The sequence below is a fragment of the Rhipicephalus microplus genome, chromosome X (assembly GCF_043290135.1).
Source record: "Rhipicephalus microplus isolate Deutch F79 chromosome X, USDA_Rmic, whole genome shotgun sequence".
NCBI lineage: Eukaryota > Metazoa > Arthropoda > Arachnida > Ixodida > Ixodidae > Rhipicephalus > Rhipicephalus microplus.
The window spans coordinates 366,403,771-366,428,671 of record NC_134710.1 but is presented as its reverse complement, the minus strand read 5'-3'; the positions used below and the strand labels follow the sequence as shown (position 1 = coordinate 366,428,671).

The 24,901-nt window shown below is 46.4% G+C and overlaps 1 protein-coding gene across 6 annotated transcripts in view; it reads right to left on the bottom strand.

Annotated features, from left to right (window-relative positions):
• Window positions 1-24,901, bottom strand: part of LOC119161099 (phosphatidylcholine:ceramide cholinephosphotransferase 2) — a 294,133-nt gene that overhangs the window by 72,776 nt on the left and 196,456 nt on the right. The window lies entirely within an intron of this gene.

Genomic DNA, 24,901 nt, shown 5'->3' with positions numbered 1-24,901 from the left:
CCACTATTTCGGAGGCTATGCAAAGTGTGCGTTGTTGCACCGTCTGCCACAGGTGACGCTAGCGACCAACAACATTCTAAAATGAAGGAAAGAAAGAGTGTGGCAGCTGTTTTCCTCCTGATGCGGCAGGCATCTGAATAGAGGAGGCGTTGCCCTTGCTTGCCGGATGAGCGCGAAACGCCCGTCATCGATGACGGCGCTGCCTACGTAGGAGTAAGGGTCTTTGTACTTGGCCTTTGAGATTGCCGATTTTGACGTTTGCTACTAATTCCAGAGGCTAAGCATTATATTGAAGTTGCCTGCTGAATGACGGCGTCACTCACGTAGGGTTAATTACAATTGCGTTTACGCCTTTTTAAAACTTGTTAACGTTATTTTCGTTGCATATAAGCTCAAAAACGTAAAATCTTATATGACACCCATACATAGGTGGCGCCACCACCATAGTTCCGACGACGACCGCTTTCCAAGTGACCGCCGATAATCCGGCAGGCAAGGAAAATCTAAGAGGAGCCTATGGGTAGAAACACCGTCCCGCCGCGGTGGTCTAGTGGCTAAGGTACTCGGCTGCTGACCCGCAGGTCGCGTGCTTGAATCCCGGCTGCGGCGGCTGCATTTCCGATGAAGGCCGAAATGTTGTAGGCCTGTGTGCTCAGATTTGGGTGCACGTTAAAGAACCCAAGGTGGTCGAAATTTCCGGAGCCCTCCACAACGGCATCTCTCATAATCATATGGTGGTTTTGGGACGTTAAACCCCACATATCAATCAATGGGTACAAACACCTGTGTCGCCGATACTAGCGCCATAACCAACGCGGCGGATTGAAAGGAAACTAGCGCTCTCACAGGCGGGGAGAAGCATTCGGCGGGCCGCACCAAAGGGGGAGATCGAGCAGCCGTGTCATGAGTAGAGGCCGGATTTTTAGGCACTAAAAGTGTGTTTTAGGCACCAAAGACAGGCAGGTAAAACACTGTTTTAGGTATTTAAAATTATAAATATAGGCACAATAAATTTCTACAAAACTTGAAATAAGTTAAAACAAGGACGTCGGTGACTTGTATTTGCGACAACAAGCAGAAAAAAGATATTGTTTAAGATAGCACAAAGGCACCAATGGTTGAGCATACGCATGCATTTTCCGCACAATTCGCAGATTACAGCCTTTCGTTTTATTGTCTAGCATTGGGAGTCAAGTGTCCACCGTCCAATCAAAACTTTCGTGGGTATCTTTCATTTCGTCATGACTGGGAAGAGCAGCGCAGGATCAAATAACCAGACCACTGATACCCCAGAAGGGAGGGATGTCAGATCTAATCGCGTAGGATCAATTTCTCACCGATCGGTGAACACATTACAGGACCCCTCACTAGGTTTGGGCATTTCGAGCTGACAAGCGTAACGGATGCATTGGGCACTCAGGAACATGTTAAGATTTCCAACGCTACATGTCACGCAAAAACGCAAAATTTCTACTGAGTGCAACTTGCCCTTCTCGCGATAATGCGCCCCAAGATGGAGGGAGTGACATGCAGCAACGAATGGTCCTGCTTTTACGCCGCACCTCTACGTTGACATTGGTGTGCTGACGTCGCTCATCGTATACACTCATCATCCGAACTTTGTTAAATGCCACCTATATTTAGAAAAATAGACGAAAAATGCCCCGTCTCCTGGTTATATGTATCCTGCATTCTAAACGGTACCTCATTAAGAGCGTTGTACGTGACATTATTCTAGTTGGCATCTGTAATTTGTGTGTTCTGATGTGTAGCATGAATGACGGGTACCTTGTTTAGGTAAGCAGATTAATATAATTTAGAAAGGGAAGCGCAAAGAACAAAGAAAGACAGCGGTACGTCTTTGCCTTTATGACATTTTTCCCTGTGTCTTTAAGCTGCCCTTCCAAAGTGAATATAATGAATGAAAGCTGAGAAATGTGATAAAACACGCAAGCGGAATGTCAGCTTCTTATTATATTTAGTTTTGTTTTCAATAGCCGCGAGATGCTATACACTAATAGGCCTCGTTTCAAGTCTGGCTCGGTGAACCAGTGGCTATGGCACTCCGCTGCTCATATAAATGCCGCGGGTTCGATTCCGGCCGTGGCTGCCGCATCCTGATGGAGACGAAAAGGTAGATGCCCGCGTACGGCGTAATGTCAGTGCACGCTAAAGAACACCAGATGGTCAAAATTTTCGGAGACCTCCACTACGGAAACCACCACTACTATCACTACTATATGCTACTGCTACTGCCACCACTACTACAACTACTACCCCATTTCGCTTGCGTTCGTGGTCTCCTCATTCCTGCATTGTGCCTTCGCCAACCCTGACAAAGCTCAGCTTGTGATGGTGCGTCGTCTCTGACCGCAGTTTCAGCAGAGCGACGCCGTGTATAGAGGTCACGATACATGATCTATGCCAGCCTCTCCATAAGTACGCGCACTGACCGATCCATCCTACAGAAACCGGTAATGCACAACAGAGAAAACGCCGAAACAGCACAACATTATTAGTGTACGTGCACGAGTCATGGGCACACGACCTTGATTACGCATGATGTTCTTGGTGCCTACGCATCATGTGATCCTCCAGCCCCAAAACTGAAGAGAGAAGGGAAAGAATTAGGCTCGCGATGGCTACACGGGGCGAGAGGCAAGTGACTCAAGCTTGCCTCTTCGCATCATGGTTTTGCGTCTCGTAGCGAACCAATTTGAAAAATCACCGTGGTAAAACACTTTTCATTGGGCACGCAAAAACTTCTAGTGTCTAGCTACAAGTTATGTCCCCTAAAGAGGGGTGCTTAAAAAGTAAATTACAAACAAAATAAAAGCCGCGTGTACATCACATTCTTACCCGAAGGTGCTGCAGCTGATAGGTTACAATGTCAAAGACAACACGTCTTCATTGATACAGCACACTTGTACCTCTTTTTAAGCCATTTCATTCAGTCATGAAACTAACAAAAAACGACTTAATACAAAAATAAGCTCTGATACGACATTATAAAACCTCAGAACAATTGCCATTGCACGAAGAGGACTGTTTGGTACGTGCATTTTTGAATGGAAGTTTTACCATGAAATACTTCACATAGGAGGTTTAACCTCAGTTTATTTCGACGCGATGGTAGTAATTCCCTTGCTACAGTTCATTTTTTATATTGGTACAGCTGTAGTTTTTGAGTAATGGCTTAAAAAATCTTGCAGATCTGTTTTGTATTTTTTTCACGTTTGTCACTTAAAGACATATTCCAAAGAATCTCATCAAAAGCGTATTCAGGCACAGGGTGAATGTATGCTAAATACATCGTTGATTGTGGAGATGCCGGTGCCTGTCTTAGGCTTCGCTGTATAATGTATAACAATATGGCGGCCGTCGCCACCACTGAATCAACATGAGCATTCCGTGAGTGGCCCTCCATCGTTTTTCATGTGTTCTCCACCTACCCGCGGCTGCACAGAAAAACCTGCTGTTCCTTTTCGATCGCAACACCCAGGTTTTCAGGGCGGTTCTTCATGTCCTTCAGGACACTGGACAGATGTCTGTAAAAGACATCGGCCATAGCCGCCACTCATGGATTTTCTTATCCCATCGTTACTTCTCTCTCCTCATTCCTCTGCAGGCGCTGAGACGTGCTTCCACTTAGGGCTGCAGAAATAGCTTCTTTTGCACTCCTCATGCTCCTCCTCCAATCGCTCGCAGCATGCACTCTGTGGCGTATGGTGGCCAGCGAGTGCCATTTCACTGCAGTTAGCGATTGTTTTGTGGATGTTGCTTGAACTAGAGAACATTGTTGAACTTCATAGTGTTTGGAAATATCAATGTTGACTCTTTCACATGAATAACGGTTTCCAACCACGTTCAAAAACTAAATTTGGGACTAAATAGCACTCATTTAGGGGCTGATTTGGAAAATAGGCACTTATAGGCAGTTATAGGCGTTTAGGCAAGAGCAGCAAAAAGAGGCATTTATAGGCACTATAAAACACAATAAACTTCTCCTTTACCTCTAATTCATGCTCATATATCAAAATGGCACAATAGAAATGCAAGAAACAAAATAGGCATTTGTCTAAAATTCAGTCTCTAGTCATGACTCCCCTCCCAGTTCTTATCAGTGGCACGTCATTCTTTTGTCCATTTTAGAGACGATATTATTTTTTAGGGACCTTCGACGAAAAAAATTTTGGTCTGTCTGTACATTTGTCTGTTTGTCCGCAGTTAACGGTACTCTAAAAGGCACCAGATGATAATCCAAACGGCCGACCCCATCCGCAGCGCCCACCAATACAGCTCAAGGTTCAGCATTCATACTTGTGCAATTGTCAGTTAAAAAGCAATTATTGCGCATGTCTGAGGCACCATAGCAACACGTCAATATTCTGTGTGTGTCTCTTACTAGAAAAGGCCTACATAAGTAATTCTAAGGACCGTAGCGTTTATCACGCTGCGCTGGCCATGCAACGCTTGCACGAAAAGGCAAATGTTTTCAACGCTTTGCTAAGACGACACGGTGTTGGCACCTACCCATCGCCTTGCGTTCTACACCTCATCACCTCCGAGACAGGCGCGCACGCCGCGCACTTTGTTTTCCAAGACAACTGCCAGATAGCGCTCATGTCTCACGTGTGACGGGACTTGATGCGCTCGTTAGCCTCCGCTGCACCCTCGAAGCTTTCTGAAGCAGCACCTCCAGAATACCATTCACAAATTTTCTTACGCAGAATATCAAATAAACGTTTTGTTCACTCTCTCCAGACGCAAGATTTTCGTCTTTCGACGACATTTGCAGCGTAACATACAGATACGAGGCCAATTTTTTCTTCTTTGTTCGTCACAGTTACAATACAATTACTATTGATAATGTCCCCTATATTTTCGCTGGCATTATTGTCCTTTACTTCAAATTACTATTGTGTCTAACAAAGAAAACGAGCCCTTAAAATTACACTTTCCAACGTGACGCCGGAATGTCAATACCCTCCGTATTATAACGATTAAGAGCTGAGTAATAGATACCCAGAGGTTCAACAAGCATTGATCTGACAAGCCCGGGGACGTCATCGTCATGACCAGCAAAGCGCTAGAGACTCCATCCTCAAAGCAAGAATTGTTTTACCTTTCCAACTAAAAGCAACCCACGCACAAGCTGAGGACTACATCTTATATACGCATGCAGACAGACCGATCCGAAATATATTTATGGCACCGTAGAGTTACAGAATCGAACATGATCGCATGTAATTTGTCTGACCTGACAGGGCTGAACTGCTCAACGCTTCTGTCGTCCACTGAACACAGAGCAATAACAGAAATTGGAAAATACACGAGCGCACTTGAGTCTTGCTGCAGGACACGACAACGGCAGACAGCATGGCTACCTGGTGGTTAATTTTTATCAGACTCACCCGACCCGCGTACAATACTTCCGCTTTAGAGGCCTTTTGGATTAATTATGTACTACGTACCCCACTGTGACGCTATCAAGGCCTCTAGAACTGGTTGCACACGGCTAAAACGCGCACGCGAGTGATGCAGAGAACTGCAACGAATTGGCCTAGACTTTAGACAACGCGTGCTCCCTTATCAGCAGTGATGTTTCGTCACTGCCTAGGGGAAAAGGGGAATCTTTTTTATTTGCAGGGAATTTTAGGAATGGTTAAATTCTCCTATGACGACCGATAATTAGCGGTCCCAGTGCGCCTTCATCGGCTGTAATCGGTTCTGACGCATGCACCTCGCAAGCGTGCACGTTTGAGATTTGTTTCTGATATTGACGCGGAGCGATTTCTAGTTCACTAGTGGCGTTAGACTTGAAGCCAACAATGTCCAGTGTACTAACAGTATATGAATTAATAAATTAGTCACGCTTTTTGGTGCGGCAGAAGAGGGGCTAGTCACGATTTCAATTGATTGATTGATATTTTTATTTATTTACAGTACCTTACAGAGCCCTCGAGGGGCATTGTGTAAGGGGGGCGGTACAGATAATATGTCAGAAAAATATATATACATATATATCTACACATGCGTAGGCAAATATTGAATATAATAGGAAATGCAGTTCAACTTATAAACATGTAAGCAAAAAAATACTAGAAAAGTGAGTTACAGTATGTGAAGGTGAAATACAAAAAAATATTATGACAGTAACTACAACCTAGCAATAGTGCAAAAACATCGGCAACAGTCCTATAAGCACAGATGATTACGAAGATGCGATAGAGCAGTTTTTGGTGCATAAGTATTTTTAAGAGTATGACAGAACTTCGTGTGGTCTTGTTCTGACGCAAGATCATCTAGCAAATCATTCCACAAACGAATAGCTCGTGGAAGAGCCGACTGGTTGAAAGCGTTAGTATCGCCGTACATGCGTGACAAGCTAAAGGTGTTATGTAGTATGCTCGAAGTTCGATGTGCTAGATTAAGGTGAACGGATGGCATCAAGCTGGTGTGGATGAGTTTGTGAAATAGTGATGAAAGTGAGATGTCGCGGCGAATTTTCAGTGGCTCGAGTGCAAGGCTATGTTTAATCTGTGCTACGCTGGACGGGTAGCTGTGATTACGCGCTATGAATCGACTAGCTCTGTTCTGTATACATTCTAACTTATCTATCAGGTATCGCTGATATGGTGACAAAATGGAGGATGCGAACTCCAGATGAGGACGGATTAGAGAAAGATAAGCCAGTTTGCGCACATCGGAGGGAGCACTGTATAGATTTCGGTGCAAAAAACCTAATGATCTTGATGTGTTGGCACAGATAGAAGTGATATGTGTGGACCACGAAAGTGTAGAAGTTAAGTTTATGCCTAGGTATTTGTAATGATCAGTGCGTTCTACAATGCTATTATCAATTATGTATTGGCTATTAAAGTTATCACGTTTGCGACTAAAGGTAACTAGTTTGCATTTGGAAACATTAAGTGTCATCTGCCATGTTTTGCACCACTCATTAATATGCTCGAGGTCTTTTTGAAGAGCTAGATGGTCGCTATTATTGCGGATGGGACGATAGATAATGCTGTCATCGGCAAATATACGCATACATGAGGATAAGTTGTCAGGCAGGTCATTAATGTAGATGAGGAAAAGTAAGGGACCAAAACACTGCCCTGTGGTACACCAAAGGAAACGTAACAAAGTGATAAAGAGTGATTTTTGGCGATAGTGAATTGTTGGCGGTTAGTTAGGAAGTTTCTGAGCCATGTTAGCGTGAGTGAATCAAGTTTTAGTGATGACAGTTTTAATATCAAGCGACAATGAGCAACACGACCGAATGCCTTTGCAAAATCAAGAAATAAACAACCTGTCTGTAGATTACTGTTCATGTTAGAATGTAGGTCGGTGGTGAACTCAAAGAGTTGAGTCTTGCAAGAACGACCCTGTCGGAACCCGTGCTGGTTAGAGAAAAAGAAATTGTTAGATTCTAGATGCGCATAAATGTTAGAAGCTATGATATGCTGAAGCATCTTGCAACATATGCACGTCAAGGAAAAGGGGCGATAATTTTCAGGTGAACCTTTACCACTTTTATGGACTGGCACTACCTACGCAATCTTCCAGTCAGAAGGCAACATTCCTGTAGTGAGCGACTGCCGGAAAATGTGAAACAGGATAGTGCCAGACACATAAACAGTGTTCTTTAATATTTTTGAATTGATATCGTCAATACCAGAAGATGATGACATCTTCAGATTTTCAATAATTTTAACTATGCCTTCAATTGTGATATCTATAGGTGACATGAATGAGTAATCGCGTTCAACAATTTCTGGAAGATGACCATGCTCGCTAGTAAACACGGATGAAAAGAGAGAATTAAAGACATGAGGACAATTAGTGTCTGCAAAAGGAGTGGTATTTGCATCGTGTAAAGAAATGAAGTTATCATCGCGATCAGGACTTACTACTTTCCACAATTTTTTTCGGATTAGATTTTAGGAGTGAAGGCAAATCCTGGGGTTAGTATTTATTTTTCGCAGTTGTAATTTCGTGGCAATATTTCTTTAAGCATTCCTCGTATCTATCCCAAGACGTGTGTGAATATGTGGGGTTTAACGTCCCAAAAGCACCATATGATTATGAGAGACGCCGTAGTGAAGGGCTCCGGAGATTTCGACCACCTGGGGTTCTTTAACATGTACCCAAATCTAAGCACACGGGCCTACAACATTTCCGCTTCCATCGGAAATGCAGCCGGCACAGCCGGGATTCGATCCCGCGACCAGCGGGTAAGCATCCGAGTACCTTAGCCACTAGACAACCATGGCGGGGCAGTCACAATTTCAAAAGTCGCCAGTACGTGAGACACGTGTAATTATAGTATGTGTCTGCGTGGAGGGGGGCGGAAATCAGTACTGTTGTGCAGGGAAATATGCTGGGAATTTTGTGAACGTGTGCAGGAAAAAATCCCCGAAATAGGAAATTTTCATGTCTCTTCTCTGAATAGGAATTCTTCGTCGTAGCACGGAACATCACTGCTTATCAGTCATGTATATATATATATATATATATATATATATATAATATAGTCGCTTTTCACCCGTATGCTTCCATGCGTGAACTCAATGAAAAGACTATAGCGCTCCGATAGGGTGGAAAATAGAACCCTCGGGCTGATTTGAAGGCCCCCCCCCCCTCCCACACACACACACAAAAAAAAAAGAGTTTGTGCTAGTTACCAGTGCCCAGAAAGTGGGCGAGGACAATGGCACAGCCGGACGACGATTTGGGAAGAATGTATGCGGAGCGATTCGCTCGGAGGATTTCAAGCTGGACGGCCGCGCCCTCGCAATCTCCGACGACGATAGTTATAGCGCGAGAACAAAACGACGACACAGAGACAAGAAGGACACGAAAGACACGAGTGTCTTTCGTGTCCTTCTTGTCTCTGTGTCGTCGTTTTGTTCTCGCGCTATAACTATCGTCATGCCATACCAACTAGCCCAAGCTGCCACACTCCGACGACAGCGTAGCTCCCGCCGACTGGTTCGCCCTCCGCGGTCTCCTGCCGCCGTGAAGCTCTCGCATCGTGGTGCCCAGTCCTTCTTGTACTGCTTCGACCGGATCCCCACTTTCTTATCTCCTATTTTCCGTCGCTCGCCTCTCTATTTCTTCCTCTATTTCCTTCTTTTTATCCCCCCTCCCCCCCCCCCATATAAGGCACTGCGCCGTGTCGCCTTCGAGGCAGACAGAAATTAGGTGCCTTTTTTCCCTCTTCCTTACAACCACTGACCACCATCCGGAGCGCACTCGCGCGGCCCTTTGCAAGACGCGATCGACCCCCGGCGTCTAAAAACGGAACCTGAGCGATGACGCGAACACGCGTACACGACACCTGCTTACAAAGCAAGCACCTTCGGCCGCCTGACGCGCAAAAGGGTTTCGTTACAGCATTCGTAGAAATGAAAAAAACAAGAACAACAACAAACGTTTCCGGGTACGTGCATGCATGCACCTGCTATTAATAAAATTTCCGAAGCACAGTAAAAGCTGGAGTCGAACTCGGTAAAATCAATTGTTGGAAGCATGAAAACGTGCGGTCGTTTATCACGCACGGGCGCCTAATGCGGTAATTGTCTGCAGTAAATACAAAGAATACAGCTCCGCTTGCACGAAAAGCACCTGCCCGGAATCCGACAACACTAAAGCTGGTGCACACTTTTTTCTTTTCTCTCTTCTTGATGTTCTTTAAACCAAGCTTTGCGAATTGTGTTTTCGGAAAACACAATTCACAGATTCACAGAAACACAAACGCACAGACACCATGGTAGATCGATCGAGTCAGACTTTTTCTTGCTTTGTAACTGATTGATTACTTAACCCTCTTTCAATGACTGAATATTAATGTCTATCCAATTGGCATAACATATAAACTTTCTGGGTGGATCTCCCCAGTGCTGTTTACCGCGTTCTCGGACGCTCTACCGATGACAAGAGATTCTCGCAGTGAGGTCTCTTGAACTTGAACTTGAATGAGCGGTCGGAGAAGGGTTTTAAGGAAGCCGAACTGCAGTGGAGACATCCGCACGAAGTTGTAGAACAACGCCGCATCGCCACTCCTCAGCTTCGCGAAAAGATTGTGGAAATCTCCGTCAACTGTCCTGCTGAGGAATATTTCACGCACCCACATTGTTGTGTTCTACGACGCCTCCTTCTGCGTCGGTAAACTTCATGCACGATGATAAGCTCATTTTGAGCTTGAATCGCTTCCGATTCCGCTAACAGCCGCTTGCTAATCAGCGCCATTTCGCAAAATAAGAAACGCAGTTTCCTTCGGGGCAGTGATTGGACCGTCGTAAAAAACGTATCGTGCTGAAGGGCTCAATGTGAACACTCGTGGTCGCTAGCAACACAATTCGATGTTCCGGCTGTTACGCGATACGACACGACAGATGCGACTACAGTCTGAACGCGGGTTAACAGAGCAACCGGTTCTGCTCGGCCCGCCGCAACACAAAGTTCATTGAACGAAGGGAGCACAAAGCATTATTGTTTCATAATCCGCATTAATTTTAACACGTCTCAAAATCGTAAACAGGCTCAGAAACTAGTGCTAAATGTGCACCTCTCATTTTAAAATATACGACAGATTGTATCAGACATAACTGATAGCGATACCCCAGTGTCAAAGGTATCTGTATACATAGACATACAAGGCACCCCCAACGGATTCGGTCTTGGCCGCGGCGGTCGCGTTTTGATGGAGATGAAATTGTAGAGGCGCGTGTAGTGAGTGATGTCAGTGCACGTTAACGAACACCAAGTGGTCAAAATTTCCGGAGCTCCTCCGCTGCGGCGTCTATTATAATCATATCCAAAAGAATGTCTAAGATAGTATACCCAAGTCTTCCAAGATACACGTATGTTCGATTTTGCCTGCAGTTCTGCCGAGAGCGATGGCTGTAGTCACGAGGTGCCGCTACAAAGGCAAATGCCCGCAGCCGAACGAACGGCGCACAAGTGCCGTAGCAACAGTGCGTACGCGCGACCATCGCCCACTCGCCCTGCCGCCATCGATGTAGGGGATCTGCGTCGGATGCTGCGCCCTTACGCACTTTCCGCCGAACAAGCCGGCCGCAGCAGGGTGGGCGTATTTTTAGTGCGACTGCGTTGCACGGCGGCTTGTTTTGCAGGTCGCTGGGAAATGGCCTGCCAACCGACCGTCCCGCTCGCCGACCCCGACGGTCCTTCCTTTATTTCGTCTCGCGTAAGCGACGCTTGGCGCGAGGTGTGAGACGGCACGACGCCCACCCTCGACGCGGGACGGCGTCAGGAGCTGATTCAAATTCACCGCGCACCTCTTCATTCGGACGGACGAAACGAAAAAAATCACAGCTGTACACGGGGTGAATGATAATGAGTGGGGCGAAGCGCCTCTCTGTCGATCCGTCCATTTGTCTGTCCGTGTGTCTGTATGTCTGTCTCAGTGTTTGTGTGCCTGTCCGTCCGTCCACCCATCCGTCCGTGTGCCCATCCATTCGTCCGTCTCATCCACCATGGAATATTTACAGCGCAACGGGCTAACCCATTGTGATGTAAACTATTCCACGATGAACATCCACCAACTCGCCCAACTCGCGATTCTGCTACAGCACGTCTCCTCCACTCCGCTTCGTCCATGCCCCACCAACGAGGCAACGAGCACGACAGAGAGAGGCACTCCTTCCTCGCGCACCCAGGCACAACCCGCGCAGCAGCCAATCGGATGGATGGATGAACGTATCCGGCTGTGCCCCTTAGATTGGTCCGCGGCTCACGCCACCAAGCCATAGAGCTAAGTACTATCACTATGTGTTGAAGGATTGAATAGGTGACCGGTAATATGGGCAATTGCAGGGAACTGTGGGATACGACGGCTTCCGGTTCGACGCACCATGCGGGTTAGCAGCGGCACGCGTGCATTTTTGTACCGCTCCGTTGAAAAAAGCATCTTTCTGTGCAATGCCAGTGCTTTAGAAGTTGGTTTTTTTTTTTGTTTCTGCTAATTGTGACTGCGACGATGACAAACTACGAAAGCTACGAACTATAAGAAAACTGTTTTACCGCACTAAAATGATCTGCAATGTTCTTATATAGCCCCGCCACGGTGGTCTAGTGACTAAGGTACTCGGCTGCTGACCCGCAGGTCGCGGGATCGAATCCCGGCTGTGGCGGCTGCATTTCCGATGGAGGCGGAAATGCTGTAGGCCCGTGTACTCAGATTTGGGTGCACGTTAAAGAACCCTATGTGGTCAAAATTTCCGGAGCCCTCCACTACGGCGTCTCTCATAATCATATGGTGGTTTTGGGACGTTAAACCCCACAAATCAATCAATCAAATGTTCTTATATAGCTCGGGGTATACTGTCAATTTCGCTAGCAGATCACTCAGTACAGAAGACAGTTTTCATTGTATGATACGTTACTGCAGATGAAAATCACCATTTAAAAGATATCAGGGGATGGGGATGACTGTAGCAGTGTGCTAAGAGTTCATTTCGGAATCGCTGCTTCGGCCGACATCGTCGGTCTATCGGCATGAAGCGCAGCACTTATTGAGCGCGTTGAGATATCCTGTATTTTTTTCTAGCCTTCAGCGCGCTATAATATGCAGTTCTTAGTCAATTGATTGATTGATTGATACGTGGGGTTTAACATACCGAAACCACCATATGATTATGAGAGACGCCGTAGTGGTGGGCTCCGAAATTTTCGACCACCTATTTCTTAGTCGAAGTCAGATGCTTATTGGAACGCTAATCTTGATCAAGCTGCGAGGCACGGCGGCACATAAACAATACAGTCAGACATAGACGGCGCTGAATAATCGAAACCCTGCGCTTGTTTAACGCCGTTCTTACTTTGTGTGCCATCCTGGCGCACAGTTTAACTAATATAAACGCAAATTAACTCGTCCAGCGCTTCGTGTAAACTTACTCTTCAGTGAACCTTTCACGTTTATGTCATATATTATATATGGGTGCGATTGCCGGCGCTCATCTCGTATGGCAGGTAGGTTTCAGCCACGTGTTTCCATATTATTTTTGCTAGGTGCGCCTGCGCGACAGTTTATTTCTCCATATAATATCGCAGCAAATCCATGCGAAAGCTTTTTTCATTAGTACGTAATACATCCGTACCTGTGATAAAATGATCTTCGCTTACTCTGACTTAAGCGTTCGGTTCCCAAAGTCTGTTTGTCGCTGTGGCTCTCTTCACAGCCGCGGCCCACTTCATTTTTCTTTCTTCGTTTCATGGGAATCGATGCATGCATTTTCCTTTCACGCTCGAGTTGGAGCAGCGAACGACTGAACAACCGACCATGGTTTATCAGGACGAAGATAAACGGGCGACCGCGCGCGCGAATTCCAAATAATCTGAGGCTGGAGGCGAAGCGGTTCGCCGTCGTCTGCTATTCTCGAACCGGAAGCCGGCAGCAGACGACACATCCCACAAACCCTCGCTCTTTTACAAGTCGCCTATTTCACTCACGCCTTGATTGATCGGAGAGTAGCGGTTCAGCGCTATCTAGAATATCTTCACTCAACTGCAGTTAGTATGTACTTCTATGAGACAGCGCCGTCTATTATACTTTTCGGGAGATACTGCCTTCCTTTTTTTCTCTCGTCTCTTCTTCTCTCGGTTATGCCTTACGCAGGATAAGGTTGGACTAAGAGGAGCTTCGTCCCTAAAAAAAACTAGCAGTTGTTCCGTGTACAAATCAGCCGATGAGTGAAGCTGCTAAGAAATGGAACGCAAAGTCCTGGTGCGCTACGTCCTAAGGTACATATTGTCTATGGGGAAGTCGCCGACTAAGGTATAAAGCACGGACGGACGGACGATCAGATGTACGGACAGAGTACGGCTGAGAGCGCTTGTCTAGCGCCGGCGCAGGAGTTTGACACTGATGGATCGTTTCAATGTCTTTGTGCGCCGGTGCCACATCTAATGTTCTTCGCTCCACATCTAAAAAACTTCGCTCCTTCCCCCCAAGAAAGCCTTTAGTCAACAGTGCAACTGCAATGTTTCGGGCCCGAGCTCAGGCCACCCGGACAATTACAAGCGGCGAAGACGTCCTGGTTCGGATGTTCCTGTGGCGCTGCGGTCGTACAGTGTTTCCGGTGCTCAGCTGCTGACACGAAGGTCGCGGGTTCGATATCGAGTGCGGCGGTTGCATTTCAATGGAGGCGAAATGCCAGATGCCGGTTTGACACATTAACGATGAGTATAACAGACAATAATGCCAAGGAATGTATAGGGGAAGTCATTAGAACCAATGTAATGTAAATAAGAGGGCAGAAAAGTTGGTGAAAACATAACTTGCCCTGAGCAGGAATCGAACCTACGATCTTCGAATAACGCGCTCGGTGCTCTAACCACTGAGCTATCACGGCGGCTATCCCCCCGGCCACATTATTGGGTTAATGTGTCAATTTAAACATGGGAGTCTCAGTCAGCGCCATCTGTAGCCACAGCGGCGAGTGTGAAACACTCTTTTATGAGCCTGTGTGGCGTCACGTAGCACGTGAACTTATTACGAGCGGGCAGCTAACCAATAGTCCCTCATATACAACCTAACGGCACCAAGTCTGCCAGTACGAGACTCCCGTTAATGAATAAGAGAAAGAAGTGTATACCCAAGGGCTTGTTTTCCCGTGTTTTTGACACAATAATGAGATTTACCAGACAATAATGCCAAGGAATGTATAGGGGTAGTTATTAAAACCAATGTAACGTAAATAGAAGAAAGAAAAGTGGGTGAAAAAATAACTTACCGTGAGCAGGAATCGAACCTACGACCTTCGAATAACGCGTTCGATGCTCTAACCACTGAGCTATAACGGCGGATATCCCCCAAGCCACTTTATTAGGTTTATATGTGAATTTAAACGTGGCAGTCCCAGTCAGCGCCATCTGTAGCCATAGCGGCGAGACTCTTTTATGAGTCTGTGTTGCATCACGTAGCGCGTGAACTTATTACGAGCGGGCAGCTGACCAACAGGTTCTCATACACAACCTAACGGCACCAAGTCTGCCAGTACGAGACTCTCGTTAATGAATAAGGGAAAGAAGTGTATACCTAAGGGCTCGTAAGGATATATATATATATATATATATATATATATATATATATATATATATATATATATATATATATATATATATATATATATATATATATATATATATATATATATATATATGGGAAAGAAGCGTCTACTTAAGGGCACTTTTTTTCTGTGTTTCGACACAATATTAATGAGATCTAACAGATAATAATGCCAAAAAAAGTATAGAGAAAGTTATTAGACCCAATTGTAATGTAAAGAAAGAAAAGTGGGTGAAAAGATAAATTGCCACGAGGAGGAACCGAACCTGCGACCTTCGAATAACGCGTTCGATCCTCTACCACTGAGCTATATACAAATTGCCGCACATGCTCCTTTCATTTTATTTTCTTGTTACCACCCCATTACAATGAAACCGCTGCCTTGCGCAAAGCGCGCCTGAATTGCTGGAAACTGTTTCGATAATCTTAAAACCTTCCGATGAGATAAGTGCTCAACACGACATACGATCGACACGTGCCCGCAATACTTTACCGCTAGCTCGAGATCTGTCAAAAAGGCACGACACTGCGTCGATCGAAACACTACTTTTGTAAATATTTTTGTATTCGCACGGGAAGGCAGAAAGGACAAGCACTAATCATGTGAACGACGTTTTGAGTCACCCACAAGTTCCCGTGACTAACCTGTTCGCATCACAATCCCGCCTTTGTACCTTTAAGCACTGGTCACGCCAGAAAGGTCCACCACATACGGTTAATTGCGAATGGTTCAATACATGCCCGGGCCACACCATACACATGCCGGAAAACAGGTGCACGAAGAAACTTGCGAGTTCTACAGACAAGTACATACCATAATGCCCCGATATGAACGCTACCCTTGCAGACCACGCAACGGTCTCAGTGACTTTGAGTCGGCTGCTCATAGCGTATATGTGCGCAGAGAGGAAATGTTGAAGCTTAGTTCATTTTACAAGTTTTTTTCTTCTTTGCTCCTATTTGTCCCTGATGGCAGAAGACCGCAGGAAATTGACGTAAACCCCCCAACAGCCTCTGTTTACGCGGTGCGGAGGGTACAAGAACAAAAAAAAAAAAAAACATCCAATTACGCCACATGAAACGAGGAATCTCCTTATCGCCGTTGCACGGGCCAAGTGTTTCATCGAGACGCAAACGGGCTTTTAATATCTCTATATACGACCACTCGTATTGAAAACAAGGACATAAAAACATTAAACACTACGGGCAGCACAGGAGCGGGTTGGGGGGCAGCACAAAGATGGGATAAATCCGATTCAATTGCGATGCTCGTCTCTGGTGGCAAGATAAAACAAGAAGGGACAAGTCCCCCTGCGCGAATCGATCTCCAATACGGCAAGGCAGGCTCCCTATAGAATCGAAAAGGAAGATCCAAAGTTAGCATCGGCGCCGCAGAGGCCCTCATCTCGGACTGTACTTAACGACCTGGAACTCCCGGAGCGCGTTTGCTCGCTTATGCATAATAGATTGTGCCCTCCAAACCAGAGAGACGCACACCCGAGGCCAAGGCACGCGACACAATTCCAGGGTGCACCATGGCATGCCATGGTGCATGCCGAATTCATCTCTTTATTCCTACAGGAATAAAGAGATGGATTTGGCCATGTCAACAAAATCTGGGACATAAAACAAAGAAAAAGAGCGAGACCACCGAGAGACGCGAAGCACATATATGACGCCAAGATAGTGTATCGGTTTTTACTTACAGTAACCATTTCACGCCTCATATGGCCAGCGAAAGCGTTCCTTATTTTTAGAGGATGCTGGGAAGGATTACCATCGATCTACCCACTGCTTGGCCGTGGAAACAGCTAGCCAAATGATTTAGCCGAAAACAAGTATAGGTAAAGTGAAAATCGTGGCGATACGTTCCAAAATGTACAAGTAGAAGGAGTGTTTTTGTTTTTTAACAGTAATCTTCATCAGGCTTGCTTGCTTTTAATAAATTTAATGAAAACTCGGCGCTGGCCACTTTCCTATCGAGATCAATAAGCCACGGATGGCATTCGTCACCTGAAAGTGCCCGGCGCGTGGCGGTAATGCAAGGAAAAGAATGCATGATAGATGACGACTGAAAAAAAAAAAACCTCATTTTCGATCAATCGCTTTTACTCGAGCGCACCGCAGATTTATTTCACCTGCCAGTGTCCTTAAGCTGTCGCTGTTGTCTACACGACGACTGTCTGCTGAAACGAAAAAAACCGCGAAAATAAAATTTCGGTTCCTGCACTGTAAGAAAGCGCAAATATCCGAAGTTGACTCTAGTGTAGACATCGAACAACACCAAAAAATATCGAGTATAAATGGTGTATTTTCTGTGCCGCAACAATATTCGTCCTCTGCATGGTCAGCTTTCGTTTCCTTTCTTAAAAACTCGGCACTCTGCACTTCCACATATCGAGAATGGTACGTCACGACGACGACGCGCATGACATTCGTGACCGGCACGCGAGATAGACGACGACTGTTTTTGTGGAACAAAAAGACTTTTTTTTTACTCGCTCTTTTCTAAGAATGAAAGAAAGCGCAAGTTCGACCTAATAAAACGCCCGTTCAAGTATACAGTAGTACACAATTCCCGCATGCATTCCAGCACATAAGCGCACTTACATATTACAGTAGAAAAACCATGCTTATATTGCGCCGAAATCTAACTTAGCAGTGAAATCGGCGGAATTGGCAAGGAGCAGTTCAGAAGGTATTTAGTTGATTGAATGATTTATATGTGGGGTTTAACGTCCCAAAACCACCATATGATTATGAGAGACGCCGTAGTGGAGGGCTCCGGAAATTTCGACCACCTGGGGTTCTTTAACGTGCACCCAAATCTGAGTACACGGGCCTACAACATTTCCGCCTCCATCGGAAATGCAGGAGGTATTTAGTTGTATTTTTACTTTGCGAATAGACGAAGCTACCTATCAAGATATTCTAACCACGACTGTACTATGAAAAAGTTGGCGAGCGTTATAGAAATATGGAGAAAACAAATCAGTAAGAATTAACAGCGTGATTTATCGGTCACCAAGTCGTGACTTTTACAAGCTATTTATTTACAAAACTTAGACAGAATTATATTGTCAAGTCGTATATTGCAACAGTGAGGAATAAAGAAAAAAACACCATTTAATGGTTAAGAGCTCGACTTTCTATTATGGACTCACACTTGCAAGCGCTCAGAAGAAGAGACGCCCCGCCGTGGTGGTCTAGTGGCTAAGGTACTCGGCTGCTGACCCGCAGGGCGCGGGTTCGAATCCCGGCTGCGGCGGCTGCATTTCCGATGGAGGCGGAAATGTTGTAGGCCCATGTGCTCAGATTTGGGTGCACGTTAAAGAACCCCAGGTGGTCTAAATTTCCGAAGCCCTCCACTACGGCGTATCTCATAATCATATAGTGGTTTTGGGACGTTAAACCCCACATATCAATCAATCAATCAATCAATCAATCAGTCAGAAGAAGAGACAACGAGGACGTTCACCGTAACGGCAGGTCGTCGAAATCTGCCCTCCAGGTAAACTGCATCGGTACAGCTACACACAAATCGCAACATGTTCGATAATCTTCGAATACGGTAAAGCGCGTCTGGTTCCGAGTGCGAAATCAATGACCGCAGCAGACGGGAGAAAATCATCCAAAAAGCAAAACGCGAGGGCGATAACACCAAGCGAAAAAGGAAGTTCGCTGCTCCACGATTTCCTTCATATCCGTTTTGCTGACTTTCAAGGGTTTCTTGCAACGCACTCCCAGGACTCAATCTTTCCCACCCGCTGGTAGTGGCTTTAAGGCGCTACCGCTAGCACGAAATCCCGGATTCGATTCCTGGCCACGGTATAACCGCATTTCCATGGGGCGTAAAATGAGAAAAAAGTACATGCATTTAGATTATTAGGCCTCCGTCAAAGAGCCCCTGGTTGCCAAAACTAATACGGTAAGGTCTTGCTCGTAACTATATTGAGGTTTTGGCAATAATTTGCTCGAAATACTCTCCGGTCTTCTAACTTAATTTCGAAGACCTGCCTGATGTAGCTTTGTCTGACGCTAAGCCTTTTGCGTTTCTTCTCGGATTTCGGTTGTATGTCCTAGCTATACAGCTCGCACAGAGTGACACTATCAGCGCTTGACGCCAGATCCATGTCGAAAAAGTCAGCGACCCGAACTGTCGCCGCAGAGGATACCAACTAGGGCCTTACCAAATTTTTTGAATGAAAGTGGTTAACTTTTTTCTCTCTCTCGTGCGCACCTACTGTTCTCTCCACTTTCCCTTGCGTCTTCCTTTCCCGGCCCTTCGAGTATACGGTAAAAAACTGGACGCTGCAATTTAGGTTGATCACCCTGCCTTTCTCTCAATTTATTATTTCGCTATTAAGACGAAGGCTGATGTCAGGCAGCGGTCTTAATTTCGTAAGAGGGTGTCTTACGCTTCTAGTCTTATAGTCTTACAGCAGCAGCAGCCATGCCACACGCGCCGTATTACTGCCTTCAGGGCAAACCTTGCAGCAACCCCCTGCCGTTGGCCCATGTGCTCAGATTTGGGTGCACGTTAAAGAACACCAGGTGGTCGAAATTTCCGGAGCCCTCCGCTACGGCGTCTCTCATAATCATATTGTGGTTTTGGGACGTTAAACCCCACACATCAATCAATCAATCAATCAATCAATCAATCAATCAATCAATCAATAAAATCTGGCTGCCGTTAATATCGCCCACACTATGCTAGCGATCGCAGGCGGTCTACATGCACAATACAAATGCGACGACAAAAGACGGCGAAATATTCGTTATTGAACTTTCTCTTCCTGTCTACCACGAATGTCGTCATCACCCCCACCCCCCTCTTTCTTTCGCTCTCTCTCTCAAACATCGGAACACCATTCCTCGATCATATACCGTCGGCGGACCCTGTTCTTCGCGGGCCATCAGTTATATATACATACACACAGACAGCAATGCGCCAACGAGGCCGATTCTCCCGATTTCCCCACCGATCACATCCCGCGAATACGTGGCGTCGACCAATTATTACCCGCGCCAACAATTTCACCTGCACGCACGGACGGAGCCACGCGCAGCGAAGCTTCCTGGAGCCGATCGCCACGATCGGAGCAGCGCGAGATCGATGACGGCGCGACAATCGACGCAGGAAAGACCTGTCTTCCCAAACACAAAACGCTCCTTTCCTCCCCTCTCTCCACGTCTTCTATTTCTGGTCCATCACACACCAGCAACGATCGCGAACTGCGCGCCACACCGCTAGATCCACGTCTCCTCAGTTAGCCAGACCGCGAACTAAGCTACCTTCGTACAAACGTACGTCAATACTGCGCGACGTTAGTTAGATGCAGTGCGGGAAGAATCGCGGAACGTGAAATCGAGTCTGCTCTATCTATAGTCGCATGCCCGCCCGCAGTGCGGTTCAGTGGTCTGGACAAGTTATGGACGGTGCACGTTACACTTTGTTCACGCGATCACAAATTGAAATGAACCAATCTGAGGGGATGAGTAAAAGAATGGTTCGGTTTGCCTGGGCTTCGTTCGCGGAGCGGTCGCCTGGATCTTCCAGGCGTCTTTATTTATAGTTCCCAACATTCGTGCCTGAGTTTATCACAACTATATGCAATAGGACGTGCGGTAACGTAAGCGATACCTGTTAGTTCATACTCTTCTAAGTGCCCATAGAATGAAAAATGACAATGTCAAACAATGAAGGTTTCAAATACTGTTCTACTGTACCACCCTTCCATCACTGGTCGAGTAATGCAATATGACAAAGCCGTGCAATGGCATAATCGTACCAACACAGCAGTTCACGAGCGCTAACAGAGTTCCGTCTTTAAAAGGCAACACACACATGCAAAGTTTATCTACTTCGCAGGAGTCAACCCTAGCTATCGATTGAAGCGGGCTCTTTTGCGCACGAAAACAAATATGTTTTCGCAAGAAATATGAATCACGGTCGTCCATACCGCATAGCTCCAGTGCTACATGGTGAAAGAAGAGATGAAAGCGTCGGGAATGTTTTGAAAAACCACGGGAGATGAGGAGATATCCCCTATAGCGGACGATGACACACCAACGCCGCGTTTCGAAATAACTAAATACCCGTCGCGGTGGCTTATCGGATATAGTGTTGCACTACTAAGCAGTAGCGTGTCGTTTCGATTACCGGCCACAGAGGCCGCATTTCAATTGGGAGGGGGGGGGGAGCGAAACGCAAGAACACCAGGGTACATAAACTTAGGTGCAAGAATACCAAGTGGTAAAATGCGTATGTTCCCCACCAGTAAGGCGTGCCTCGTAATGATATCGGGTGCTTGACATGTAAAACACAATAACTGCGAAATTTCTTTGTCTATACCTCAGTGACAGAGGGGTTAGGGAGCTCGGCTGCTTATACGAAGAAGGTCGCGGGTTCGACCCCGGCCGCTGCGGTAGCATTTAGATGGAGGCGAAACGCTAGAAGCCCGTGCACAGTGCGGCGACAGAGGGCGCTAAAGAACACCAGACAGTAAAGATTTCCGGAGCCCTCGCGGCAACTCACATAATCATATCGTCGTTTTAGGACGCAAAAGTTCGGATGTTATTAGAGAGTTTTCGAATAGCCAAAAGAATTAGCGTCGAAGCCACTGCGCATGCGCAAAACCCAAACCGCGTTTGCGTTTCGCGCTGGGGACGCTATTCCTGGAATTTAGCGGAGCCCCAAAGCCTTCCCAAAAAGCTTTGCGTCAGACAAACGTGACGGCACCCACTGAAGTGACGTGACCAAGAATTGAGAGAGTATCCAAAGCGCCACAAATCCTATTCGAAAACTCTTCGTTCCTGCTTGACCCAAAGCGTGCATATGCAAAGAGCTTTGGGGCCCCTATTCATAAACTCCCTATTATTAAGAATTTATTTGTAGCTTCGGTGCTGAGTTACATACTGTGAAACATATCTATTTACGGCCCGATGCCGAAATGGGGGCGTTTTCTCGCCCTTTCTACCACAACAATATGTACCTTTCATTTCCTATCACTTACGGTAAGAAATGTTCGTAATGCTGTATATTTGTAAAACGCATGCGAGTTTTCTATTTTAGGAAGTGTTTTCAAGACGAAGTTACATATCGATGCACTGCAGTTTTTTTAAATTATTCACGAGTGAAAACAGTTGACTCTCTGCAGCCAAATTCTTTAAGGGCAGGGGCCTCTGTCGAGCCGCTGTGATAGCGGGCTTTCGCTCCTAGCAAAAACCTTATATATTTAGGCTTACGTACTAAATAGATAATCTAGCCATTACGTACAGTATATAATAACATATACTGTACGTAATGGTTATATCATATATTTAGTACGTAAGTCGCTATTACATATATTTTCGCCCGACTTAGTTCCCTCTCTTATACCACGTAGCACTGACGGGCGACTGGAGTTTGTGATATATGGAAGAGCACCGTTTGCACGCACGCACGCACGCACGCACACACACACACACACACACACACACACACACACACACACACACACACACACACACACACACACACACACACAACAACAACAACAACAACAACAACAACAACAACAACAACAACAACAACAACAACAACAACAAAGCACGCAAAAGAGCGACATGGACATGTCTGAGTGTTTGACGCTGCGCGATCTACCACGAAAAGAAACTCGGCTATGAAATTAGTTTTTCACGGCTTGTGATCCGCCCCCCCCCCCAAAACAAAACAAAACAAAAAAAAACTAGCAACTCAACTGATAAATTGTTTATGGCTACGTTAAACTGAAGACCTCCACAAAGCGCAAGTGCTCGTTACAAACTTGCTGCAACCGTGCAGGCACAAAAGAAATAAAAAAGTAAAACGCAACTGTAGCGCTGATGAAGACTACAAAACCTGGACAGGCAACATTGCATCTGGTACCGATAAAGCCTAACAAGCCGCTGGCAGCACGGTTTTTACCTTCAACCAAGTGGAAACAAATATTGAAGGGGAGAAATTCAGCGCCTGCACGTGCAAAAACCATACACGTATACGATTTTAACACGAGCCACAACTCGGATGGACTTCATTTTATTTTATTTCTGACGTGCGCACAGTGGACGCGGTGAACGAGAATACTTAAAATCTACCCGCAAACCAACTAACTTGACTTAACAGTAATGATAGGTTACTGCGCGGCTGTAGACTTATTTAGAGCGGTGAACTTAAAGAATTACAGCACAAAGTGTGAAGCCCCACCTGTGTGTCTGCACGCTTCAAGTGCGTGGGACGCCCCTGAGAGAATGTGCACTCGATTCAAGCGGGCCAATGCATTACCCACAACGCCAGCGTCACTGAGCAGGTCCAATATTTCCATTTGGGCTTTCGTGCAGGCGAAGCCGACAACGTCTTTTGGTTTATAACTATGAAGATGGTTTTCCTCAACTTGACATACTTCATTGACTCCCCTCATACTTGGACCTGTACTGATCGACTCCCCGGTTCCGTTAAGACGTCACACCCACCTGCTCCTTCAAGCGCCGCCTCGCAGCTTAATTCTGTTGTCACTGCCGTAATATGTCTCTGCCCTGAGGCGCTATTCTGTACACTATATATAGTGAAATCACACCATATTGCCAAATTACATAACGACGGCTGTTTAATTAGGCCAATCAAAGAGGCCGTAGCAGCCTCTCGACAAATCAGAGTTCACAAGATGGCGAATGAGACAACATGGCGAGATTCGATGGTGCCCAGAACAGAACCTCTGCTTGGTACGTTCGCCCAATTTTCACCCGCGCGTGATGGCTGATGTAGGGTAACTAAGCCCCATTTAAGCTGCCATTTGAGGACTACAGCTTATTCGCCTGTCAACTGTCTGCCTCATACGATCTGTAGCCGTCGCAGGCACCTGAGCTTTTAAGAAAATATTTTATTTGCCCTTTTCTTCTCAGAAAAATGATGCACGCGCAAGCAAAGCGGCTCGAAGAATTAACTCGCGACACTCTCCGACACGCATTCGAAGCAGTGGTCCCGTGCGAAGCGTGAAGCCATGAAAGTGCGACCCGTCATTTCCTCTCATCAAGATCGCGTTCCCTGTACACAACATCGAGGAAGTGCTGTGCGGAACCATCGTGCACACACCCGGGCCGCGCCGGCACGCTCAGAAGGTCCGGCGGCGACAGATTTTTTTTTTCTTCGTCTTGTTTCTCCACCACCACACGCGTGCCATTTTCTGCAACGCCGGCATATATTGATTCTCGATCATTCCGCCGCGTCCGTCTCTTTGCTGCAGCAACAGCGGCTGAACCAGTTTGTTCATGGTGCGCTGCTACCCCTTTGTCACCAGCTTTCGGCACGCCCCTTTGCCCTTCCCCTCCCTTCACTTCCCCACCGCGTCCTGCCACCATCTCGCCCTCCTGGCCAGGCACAGCGCCATGCCTTCTTCCTCTTCTAACCACTACCACCACTTACCCTACTGCGTGTGTACGCACTGCAAACCCGGTGCCTGACCCAGGCCACCGCCAGAGACCCGAGTCGAAGATGCTTCCGCTGACATATATAGAGTATGGACAAGGAACTTGGCCATCGGAATCGCCCTAGCCGTGGAATCTGCCCTCTCAATCTTTCAGCCACCCGGTTCACACGCGTAGCTTTCGCGGCGCGCTCACGGCCCAACGTGTGCGCACTTTGGTTGTGTTTTGGGCCGGCCGAGAATCGAAGCCAAGATCATCGCGTACGATGACGCGTAGGCAGGAACACGTATGATAACACGGCATTGTTCTCTGGGAAAGGACTGTCGATATTTCGTCGCGCGAGGGAAATGTTAGAAA